We start from the raw sequence: 12,023 nt of genomic DNA on the forward strand, positions 1-12,023 counted from the left end.
CCTCTGGTGAATGGAAGAGAAACGAAGTTCTTTAAAGCCTCTAGAGGGCTACGACATGGCTGTCCTCTTTCCCCTCTTCTTTTTGTTTTGCAAGCTTCAGTTCTGAGTTTTTATTTAGAAAAGTGCCAGATAGACCAAGAAATTATGGGTCTTAGGATCGCTCGAGGTGTCAAGGATATCAATCATGCATTGTTCGCTGATGATTCTCTTTTGTTGGGTGTTGCCTCTGTGTACTCTGCCTCCAGATTCAGAAAAGTGTTGGACGATTTCTGTGGGACTTCGGGTAGAAAACTAAATGAAGGAAAATGCCATTTTTATGGCTGGAATATCTCCAACAGCGAGCTCTCCTCAATTTCCAGATGTATGGGTTTCGCTGGCTCTGCTTCTTGGAACTCCTTCATCTATTTGGGCCTTCCTATCTTCCAAAGGAGGCACTCCAGTAAAGATTGGCTCCCAATGGTCGAGAAATTTAAGAAAAAAATTCAGTCTTGGGGCTTCTCATGGTTGAACCTTGCAGGGAAAACAATGCTTATTAAGTCTATCCTATCTAGCCTACCCATCTTCCAATTCTCGGCCATGCTGGTTCCCACCAACATTCTCAAGAAGATGGAGGAATGGATTCGAAGGTTCTTTTGGAAAGGAGGCAAGCAAAATGACAGGAAGATCCCCCTTGTCAGTTGGGACAAAGTTGCCAAACCTCTGCTAGAAGGAGGTTTGAATTTCAAGGATCTGAGGACTCAAAATATTGCTATGGGGGCTAAGATTCAATGGAGACAAATAGTTCTGAAACCAGGCTGGGCCCAAAAGGCGTTATGGAAGAAATATTTCAGGGTTCAGAGGCTACGAAGCTTGGATGACCTCACCCACACTAGCAAAGGCTCTCAAATTTAGAGGCTTTGCATGCAGGCCTTACCACTGGTACAAAAGAATTCCTATTGGATCCCAGGTAATGGCAAGCTCATTAATATTTGGACTGATAAAATCATGAGCAAAGAACCTTTGGGTGAAGTCCAAGAGCTTTATGAGCTTCAAAGCTGGACGTTAAACAGTGGCATCAAAACTTTGTGGGATATTTCTAGCTGGAAGGATAATTCATGGGTAGGCTGGACGAAGTCTCAAATGCCAGATGCTCTAGATCAGGCGTGGTCATTCCTGCTGACTAAGCTGGAGGGAATGAGCCCAATGAGCATCAGGGAACAAGACAAGAGAGGCTGGGGCTCTATAACGGGTTCTTATACTGTTGCACAAGGCTATGCACAACTCAGAAAAATTCTCCACGTTGCTTGCTACCCAACGACTTGGCGAGGTCTCTAGAGGCAGAAATGTGTGCCAAAAATCAATTTTTTCAACTGGCTGTTGTGCCAAAACAACATTTTAACTGAGGATAGACTGAAAAAGAAAGGCTTCCTGGGCCCTTCCAGATGTAATCTTTGTCTGGAAAATGAGGAAAATGCCACTCATTTATTGATTGAATGCAGGTTCGCCAAGAGTATTTGCGCTGATGCGTTTTCCTCATGGGGATCCTCTGTTCGTCTTCCAAACTCGATTGCTAGATACTTTGCTGATTGGGCTCATCCCTATCCTAGAAAACTCTCCAATAACAAATGGCTCAAGGTAGCTTGGACGGTTTATCCAAAATTTATTTTCTAGCAAACATGGATTGAGCGCAACCATAGAATGTTTCAAGAAAAAGTGCAGAAGGGTAACCTTTTTTTGTCAAAATCCAACGACTTGTTCAAGTAATTTCTCGATGAGAAATTTGAGAAGCTAGGAAAAAATAATTTAAACCCTCAATAACTGGCGTGGGGGAGCAAGCTTGGCCTTCAGCTTTCTGAGGAGGAGAGACAATTCCAAACTACGAAAAACTGGCAGATTAGGATTGCTGAGGGCGATTTCCGCATTTGGCTCCATAATTGTGACAGTTCCTCCTTGTTTTTTGATGGGGCCGCCAAAGGCAATCCGGGAATTTCTGGGGCGGGGGGTGTCATCAGGAATGCAAATGGCTGCATAGAGAACAGGTATGCCTGGGGCCTGGGCCACAGTACAAACATGTAAGTTGAGGCCATGGCTCTATTGCAGGGTCTTAAATATTTACAGGTTCTTGGTATTGAGAAAGTCAATATTCTTGGTGACTCCCAATCCTTGATTTGAATTCTTGTGGATAACACGTCCCCGAGGGACTTTTAGCTAGCAAGAGTGGTTGCCAGAATAAGGAAGCTAGTAGGTTCCTTTCTTCAGGTGAATTTTTTTCCATATTCTTCGGCAGAATAATAAGGAAGCGGATGTGGAAGCCAACAAAGCGGTCTTCCTTCCTACATGCACCTGGATAAGAGACGAGGTTGAAGATTGGGATCCAATCCCTTAACTCGGTTTCTCATGTATTACTATCTTTTACTTCAGCAGTTTGTCTGTATTCACAAGCATGGGGAAATTAGGGAAATAGGCTTGACTAACGGAGTTAAGAAGATTCAGAATATTAAGGTTAGGAAGTCAGTTTTTCTATATGTTAAGGATATCCAGTTCATGGGCTTCCTAAATGTAACCGGCTAACAGGCTTTGGATTTATTTTAATACAAACAGTATCCATTTTCGTTTAATATATATATATATATTCTATAAATATATTTGGTTTTAAATATCACATGTAAATGGAACATAAAATGAATTACACATAATGTAATATCAATAATATTTTTTATTGTCATGTGAAAAAATTAAATTTCTTACTTGTCTTAAAAAGTAAATTTTTTTTTTTTTTCTCATTACATTTCTTCCTCATAATAAAAGTTTTTATTTCTTTTAGTTACTTTATATTTCTATATAAAGTATATAAGATTAAGGTGTAAATTGAAGTATTGTAGTTATGGACGACATTCATTTCTTTTGTTATTACTATTATTAATTTGTTAATTTAGATTATTATTTTACTATTTTTAAATGTAACGTTATGTGACAACGTCTCTCCCATACTGAGTTGTAGAGTGCCTCTTGGCGCAATTAATTTAGATTTCATATAACTTAAACAAATCTATTTTTATAAAATTTAATTCATTACTAAAGTTATGAGATTTTCAAGAAATTTAAATTTAATATTTATAGCAACTCTTACCAATTTAAATTAGAAATTTCTCTCTCTAAAGATGAGGATAAATAAATGTAACATAAGGCTTCATGTGAAGTTACTTGTAGTTGGGGTTTTGCTATATTGGAAGTTCTCACTTAAAGAGATGAGTGTTTTTTTTCTAGTAATAAATATAGAACATTTTGATGCTATTTTGGTTCTTTATTTGCTATTGTATCGACTTATATTTAACTATTTTTAATAATAAATATGAGTTAAATAATACAAAAATTATAATATGTTAGATTTAAACTTTTGACAAATAATATATTCGATTATTTCTTAATGAAAAACTCAAAAAACATTATTTTTTCCACATACTCATCTTCACATTTATCCTAACTAATATTACATCATGTTCACAAGGATAAAAAGTTGTCTACTTTAAATAATTTTGTTATAAATACATTATATATCTATATATCTATATCTATATATATATATATATATATATATATATATATATATATATATATATATATATATATATATATATATATATATCTATATATATATATATATATATATATATATATATATATATATATATATATATATATATATTCACATAATCTAAATAGGGAACAAAAATGTATCACCAAGTCTATTTGAAAGTCAAACAAATGCCTCTTAATCACCATCACAAATTCGGTGCGGTTGATATGTTCCTCTCACATCGGCACGATCATATTTATCAAACGCATTGCACAAATAATATTTAAACATATAGTTATAGCTCAATGTGTTTCATAACGTCAATGTTCCATACTGGTACTAAAATTTTATACGTTTTCACTAGTGCATAAGTGTGACACGCCGCTACGTAAATTTACATTTTTGAACCAACAACGGTGCGTCATAGGTATTTGTGCACTGATTCTGGTGCAGTTGTGTTTTACAATGCACCAGATTTGATGCATGACTGTGTTTTGGACGTTTCGTACTACTCAACAACCACCCCCCCTCCCCCTCCCCACCACCAATATGGTTGATAGTAGAACTCATAAAATATGGGGGACCCTTTTTAATTTAGGATAAAATCCTTTAAGTTTCAATAAAAAAGATAATATTAGTTTCATCCATCCACAAACTTGACTAAAATGATAAATTCTCCTTATTGGAACCTTAAGTCTCCTTCATCCCAAAATTTATCGAAGTATTTCAAACAGGGTAACATTTCCTTTTAAGCAATATTGTTATTAAATAACATCCTCCAATTGAGTTTTCAAAGGCTTAAAGCCTATAAATTATAAACACTCTCCATTGCAAATATAATAAGAAAAACCTGACCCCACAAGATTGCCACATAGGATATTGGGGATTCCAATATCAGTGTTTTTAAAATGATGTTCATATCACTGACCTTCAAAACCTCGATTGTCGATCTCTGATATCGCTAAAGCTTTTATCTCCGATATGCAATAGTCATCCATATTTGATCTTTGACGTAGTTATCAAAAAGAAATCAATGGAATATCACATTCACTCTCAATCAGAACTTTTGATATCGTGCATATCTTAAAATCTCTGATATCCAGACCCAATTATTTATAAGTTCCACTTAATGCAATATTATGTCCGTTTATCGGAACTTTCATAATGCCATACATTTAAAATCATTGATATTATGGAGGAGATATTTTTTATTAGTCTCGGTATCTTCATCGGGCCTCCATCAGTGATCAAATTTCTTTTTTTTGCATGCATATTAGGTGTCCCATCCGATCAGCTGCATTCCATTAGGTCATGGATCAACTGATGGTATTGGTTTATGTCAATTTCTCTCATGACACTCACCTGCTGGCTTGTTTTCACATGCTTTAGGTCATTTACTGTCATTTTGTTTCAATTCATTTTCAAAAGTCAATTTTAGGGTTTTAGTGTCACTAGGTCTAGGGTTTTCCATCAGGGTCATCCAAAACTCAATAAATGGTCAGCACGCTCATGAGGAGGTTTTACAAGTTCATAGAATCATAAATTCACTGATGATATGCTAAATAAATGGTTTTTACCTCAAAACTCTGTTTTGAGGTGAAAACAAAGTTTTTTATTTTATGTACAAATTTTATGTAATTTAAAGTGTTTTTATATGTAATAAGTTCAACAACTTCCCTTGGTCACCTTGCCAACTCCAACCACTGCAAAAACAAAAGCACCAATGCATCATTCCATCAATTGATCAAGAAAAGTCACACTTCAAAAGAAAAATAGAGTTTTTGAGAAAAAGTGACTATGACTTTATAAAAATGGGTTTGAAATAAGGAAAAATTAAAAGGCATCCATATATAAAGTGAAATTATGCTAGTCATCTATTTCATTGTGCAAGACATCCTTGAAGAGCTAAAATCGCAATTTGGAGGAAAATTGAGCAAAGGAAGGTGAAAACCCTATTTTTGTAGCAAATCTGCCTGGCGCTGCGCATCAGAGGCTTGGCGTTGCGCATCAGCGGGTTTTAGCCAATGTTAAATTACAAAGGTGCTATGCATTAGGAGGGCACTGCGCATCAACCAAGAAGGTGCCAAAACCATTCCAAATCACCCAAAACTTTCAAAAACGCTACATTCCTCTCCTACAAGTGAGTTCTCATTGATCTTGAGATGAATTTGGTCTTCTACATGTTTTCTTCATGAGTTTTTCATCTTGAAAATCAAACCCTAGCTTGTCTTCATAAATTTCCATTTCATTGTAAAAACTTTCACTCCATAACCAAAATCAACATCTTTTTACCATTTTATATACTTCATTTCTCTAAATCAATCCATTAATTCCATTTTCCCTATCCGACTCCCCTAAGAAAACTCACTCCCTTCATCAAACCCTAAGTCCCTCTTAAAACCCTAATTTCCAAAACTTCCTTCATTCCCCAACTCCATTCCACATTTGTATAATCTCTTCATACTCATCTTCCTTGTCTTCATCCATTATCATTTTCCACCATATCATCATCACATCACATCCCTAAGACAAGCAGCATGACAAGAAGTAGTGAATCAAGTTATGAAGAAGAAACACTTAGTGACAGCTCAAGGGAAAGAAATGTACAGCCTAGGAGACCTCACAAGGGTGGAAAGATTATTAGAGAGGAACCTATTAGCATGACTGAACTCCTTGCTTGCCCCCTTGCTACTACATGTTTCAGATATAAGTCTTGCTTTGAATTTTGTGAGATGGTTGAGAGGGTTAGATAGCATCATGAGTTAGTAAGGCAGTTTGTCATAAACATGGAGAATAATGTGGTGCACCTTGTTGGGATCAATTTCACTCTTTCACCAGCTATTATTGCAGAAGCTACTAGAATGCGAGATGTAGGGGAAAAGTAGAACAAAAGGCAGAATATCAGCAAACAGCATTATGAACCATATATCAAGGCCAAATATCATGGTAAACTTAGCAGGGTGTTTCCTTTCAAGTTCTTGGAGGACCGGTATGTTCCACTCATGAAACTCATCATCAAATACTTCACATGTGACGGTAGGTTCTCCAGAATTTATGCCTACCATATCAGGTTACTTATGCAGTTCACCAAGGTCAGAATGATGAGTATTCCATATTTCATATGCAAAAACATAGAGAGGATGACTGTGATTGCAAAAAGAAAACCATACCCATAGTAGCTCAATAGTATTTATCATTTTGCTGTCATCAAAATTGTTGTTTTGTATCAGCTCACTCAGATGGGAGTGTCATGGGAAACTTTCATTGCCAATGAAAGCTTCAAGGGGCCTCAAGTATTTGCAGATCCTCAAGAGGAAGGTGAACCTTCCGGACAACAAAAAGAGCCTGAAAGAAAAAATCAAGAGGCTCATATTCCTGTGTTTGTTACTTATGAAAGTGGCACTAGGATGCTTTTTGCAGCTGCCAAACGAGTACTATCTCCACTAGGGGTGGAAGGGGTCTCGTTTTCTTCACCGGATCACAGGCAAATGTTATCTTCACTAGGGATGAAAGGGGCTTTGCCTTCTTCTTCAGATGAAAAGGTACAAGGCAAAGACAAAGGAAAGCAATAGATGCATGAGGAGGGCCCTCCTGAAGGACAGGACAGGGATTTTATCTTGGTTGAGGAGGATGACACTGATTTGGGCTCTCAAAGCTCAAGACTCAAGGATATGATCATCAAAGAGGAGGTAGAAATCCAAGCATTATCACTCGACCTTGAAAGGGCCAAAGGGATCATTAACTTTCTTGAGCAAGAGAACAAGCAACTGGAGGACAAACAAACTATTATGGAGTTGCAAGCAATTAGAGAAAACAAGCAAGTGGCAAAGAGAAGAAAAATCAAAATGACACCCCTTGAGCAAGAAATTGAGGCTGATCAAGAATCATGGTTGGAAAGAGTGAATATCCACATTGAGAAGATGCTTGATAAAGCTAACAAAGAGAAGAAATTGATGTGCCACATGGCTTATCATTACTTAGCTCGGAATAAAATTTGCAAGACAAGGATAAATAGCCTAAAAGCTAAGTTAAAGAGAGCCTTGAGAGCCAAAATGGAACAAGATAAACTTAAAATTTTGGCTGAAGCTTCACTGGCTCAGCAAAGTAATTAGTAGGCTTGCCTGTTGCCAAATTTGAAGAAATTTTGGGAAAATTTTGTCATTTCACAATTTTGTAATTCAAAACATACGAATTGGATAGGTATTTTCCAAAATGGCTTGCATTTTTGGATTCTTCGTGGAAAAATAATGAAACCCAAAAAATTTCATAAGCTTTGGAGGAGATCTAGGTCACCTAAAGGGAATAAAACACCTAAAAATTGCCCTCTTTGCCACTCTTTGGATCCACAGGAACCAATCTTGGGAGAAATGATTTTTGAAGGGGTGAATGGACTCCAAATCCAAAAATTCCAGTTGTTCCAGAAAGTAGACAGGCAGAGCTTTCCAAAAAGCTATCTTGGGCCTGATTTGGTGAAGTGGAAGGCCTCCAAATGCAGCCTTGAAGTGGAACTACACATCAAGCTCAAGGCACTGCGCATCAGGCATATTTTTGCCAGTTTTGCCCAAAAACTCAGAATTTCGCCTAATTTGCTGTCAGTTGAATTTTCTTCTATCTTTGGTAAATTAATGATGTAATATGATGTACTATGATGTAAATATGATGAAAACTAACTTGAGGGGGTAGATACATTAGCTAGAATTGGTTTGAGGATGGATGAATCAGTTTCCATAGTTTTAGAGGCAAGTTGTTCCACTGCTTATTTTCTAGCTCTCCATTTAGATGTTGTTGAAACAGCTCCTTGACTCATGGATTCGACCCCTGATGGCTAGCATAGGTGGTTTGATGCCTATATCTTGTACGTTATTAGTCATTTGTAAAGGTTGGACTCAGGTGGATGCTTTGAGCTCCATTGTAAATCACTTATGCAGTTTGGCAAGGAAATGAGCCAGGGTTTTGTAGAATTTTGTGGGATTCTTGTGGTAATGTGTCTTGACGTTGTTTCTTCTTTTGTTATTCAGTGTCTCTTATGTGTATATGTTCCAGCATCTATCTTTTTCTTCATAACTAAATTAATAAAGATTAATAGGTGGAATCCATTGATATTCAGTGCCTTTCCTTGAGGTTACATTTAGTTTTAAATGTTTTCTGTTGTTTGAAGAGGACTCATGAATTTTGCATGCCCTCTCCAACTCCTCACCAGTCTTTAGACTCACCATCACATTCAATTCAAAGTGTCAAAACACTTTCCTACCTCACCCCACAAAAACATCTGCAAATCTGAGTTGATTTCCCGGACCCAAAGCTACATTCCTCATTTGATCCAACAACCAACCATTAAAATCAATCAAATCCTCTGAGAAAATATACCTATCCTAAAATCAGCATTAACTTTCGGTCATCTCATGCCTGAGTTGCCATATTCTAATTGAGATTGACAAGGAGAGAGCCCTCTCCTGACCTGGTAGGGCTAGCCACCAGGTTAAGCGTGGTTTGATGTTACCCTAGACCTACCTTTCTTTAGCCTGAGGTAGATTTAGGCACTAACATCAGGTATTATTATCTTAATATCATAACTATGTTTATCATTTGAATGGTTACTATATTTGTGCTTTTCATATACATTTATGCAATTGATTAAGTTTTGTCACTACTGGTGTATTTAATTGAAAACTCTTAAGTATATAAATGAACTGGAATATCTGATATGTGTGATGTCTTTTCAACAACTAATATAGTTAACTATTTCATCAAATTAGTCATCTTTATATGTTGCAACCTTGCAAACAATTTGATAATCTATATTTTCATATTTAATGTGAGATCTTTATAAGTCACATATCCAGAAAAAGACTTCCCAAGATATAATAGTTTAAGTTTATATATTTATGTTTCTTAGTTTCACTTACATACTCAGTCCCACATATATATATATATATATATATATATATATATATATATATATATATATATATATATATATATATATATATATATATATATAGATATATATATATATATATATATATATATATATATATATATATATATATATATATTATAAAACTAGTCCCACAATCCTAGTCAATGCCACCATTCCAAATGGATAAGGAGCTGCCCTAAGTTCTGAAATGGGTGGCTTCCCTTGATGTTGAGGCAAATATTTTCCAACCTTCAACATTTTTGGCGCTAGAAGGATGGAATGCAGACTATGAATGGCAAGAAGATCCACTTTTAAATAAAAAGGTCATTTTAAGAGTCATTCTCCCTCAAAATCACCACCAACTTCCAGATCACATTCTAAATCTCCTAATCCAATATCTGAAGTTGTTCAAAATTCCACTAAAACTCCTAGCACACTTCCAGAGTTAGTTGGCCAAAATTCTTCTCAAATACCAATTGAATCCCATGAATTTCAGTCTTTAATCCAAAAATTGGAAGGAATTTCTATTTCTAGAGAGAAAATTGTCCAAAGTGATATATTTAAAGGAAGGGTCTCCTCATCCTTACAGTTTTATTGTGTATTAACTAGATCGCAGAGGGAAAAAATTGGATTTAAACCTTTTGAATTACCATTAACCACTCATCGGAGAAAGAAAATTATGCCATAAAATCATTCTTCTGCTAGCGAGATTACATCACCATCTTTCCTTCTTACTCCTTTTCTTGGTCCTTCCACTTCCACATCCTCTTTGCCTTCTTCTAATCAACCACTCATCCTATCCTTTCAGATTCCTCAAACACAATTGTCTAGTGTAACTATAATTAGTAGTACTACAATAAAATCTTCCACAATGACTCAAACACTGCCATCTCCTTCATCTTCTACTACTTCTTCTACTCCAAGTATTCCCAGAATGACCAACATACCATGGAATAACCCTGGGGAAATACATATGGATCCACCATTACACACTCTTCCCAATCGCCCAGAGAGGTGCTTTCCTAAGTTTAATCCCAATGATGACCTCCCTATACAAGGACATATTCATAATTTTATGTTATCCATCAATCTGAAGGAAGTCAATGAAGAATATTGTGTTGTCAGACTCTTTCCATACACATTTGAAGGATCTGTAGGATCCTGGTATTTTTCTCTTCCTTCTGGATCAATAATGAATTGGGATATGTTCGAAGAGCATTTTTTGTTGAAATTTGGTGATGATTGAACAACTACCACTTTGATTAATGATTTATCAAATCTTAAGACCAATTCAAATGAAAGAATCAAATATTTTAATTCTAGATTCAACAAATTGCTAAATAAGATCCCAACCACTTCTAGACTAGGGACTGATGTGCAGATTGAATGGTATATCTCTGCTCTTCCTTCAAATATTTCTATGTTCATAGATAGAGCCAACAAAACAATTATGCTTGATAACATGAAAGAAGCTCTATCTATAGAAAAGAGAATCCTTTCCCTTTAAAAGAAAATTGCACATGATGAAATAAAGCAAGCCAAAAAGTTATTTTCAAGGGTGAATTCAAGAAGAAATCTCCCAAGGATCCTTTTGACTTAAGAGGATTAAAATAAATTTTGAAAATAATGTCAAATGAAATGGTAGAAATTAAAAAATGAGTAGTTGAAACCTCTAAAAATCCTTTTCAACCTTTCAAAAGGACTCAACCATCATAGTCACAATCAACTACCATTATATCAAATGTAAAATCTAATCAAGATGATGAAGAGGAAGAATCAATTTTATCTGTTGAAGAATCTCAAGAAGAAGAGTTAACAAAAGCTTATTGTTTATGGGATTTTATCGTAACTACTTCATAAAATGAAGAATAAGAAGAATCCCTACCAACAAGTACTAAAATTAAGGGACTTATTGATTCATCTCCAACAAATCAAAAACAGAATTCCCTTTCTCTCCCTAATAAATAAAAAAGTGTAATTAATAAGTTTTCTACTCCTTCTTCAGACTCTCTTCCAACTACTCCCAAATCTCCTTCTTTATCCAAGACATTCATAATCTTTGACATTGTGGAATATAATATCGTTGGACATGAAAAAGGTCAAATCCAACATTTCTCTTTATGATGTTAGTAAATTAAAATATCAGCATAAGATTTTAATTAAAAAATTGAATGCAGTTCCTGCATCTCCATTACCTACCATTGTCATTACAAAAACCTCAAAAAAGACAAATAAACCTCCTAATGTATCTTCAAATAAGATTGACTCATCGAATACCATTTTGATCAATGATAGATCCAAGTCTCATAATCCACCCTTCTTATTGACTTTTGAGATTTTGAACAAAAATGTTCATAACTATCTAGTAGACTTTGGTGCATCATCAAATGTCATGGCTTATGAGGTATGTCTTACATTGAATATCTCACCACAGGAATCTATTGTTCAGATTGTTCAATTAGATCACAAAAAATTCAAAGTTTTGGGAGAAATAAATTTTGTTTTAATAATATTAGCTTCCAATTCAAAGGTTTGTCAAATAATAGA

At 35.3% G+C, this 12,023-nt stretch overlaps 1 pseudogene; it reads left to right on the forward strand.

The window, feature by feature from the left end:
- The first annotated feature begins 984 nt into the window (after positions 1–984).
- The window catches only part of LOC149198795 (putative glucan endo-1,3-beta-glucosidase A6), a 37,067-nt pseudogene continuing 26,028 nt past the window's right edge, over positions 985–12,023 (forward strand).

The sequence above is a fragment of the Pinus tabuliformis genome, chromosome 2_1 (assembly GCF_031772625.1).
Source record: "Pinus tabuliformis cultivar Carrire ecotype Pingquan chromosome 2_1, CPIR1, whole genome shotgun sequence".
Lineage (NCBI taxonomy): Eukaryota > Viridiplantae > Streptophyta > Pinopsida > Pinales > Pinaceae > Pinus > Pinus tabuliformis.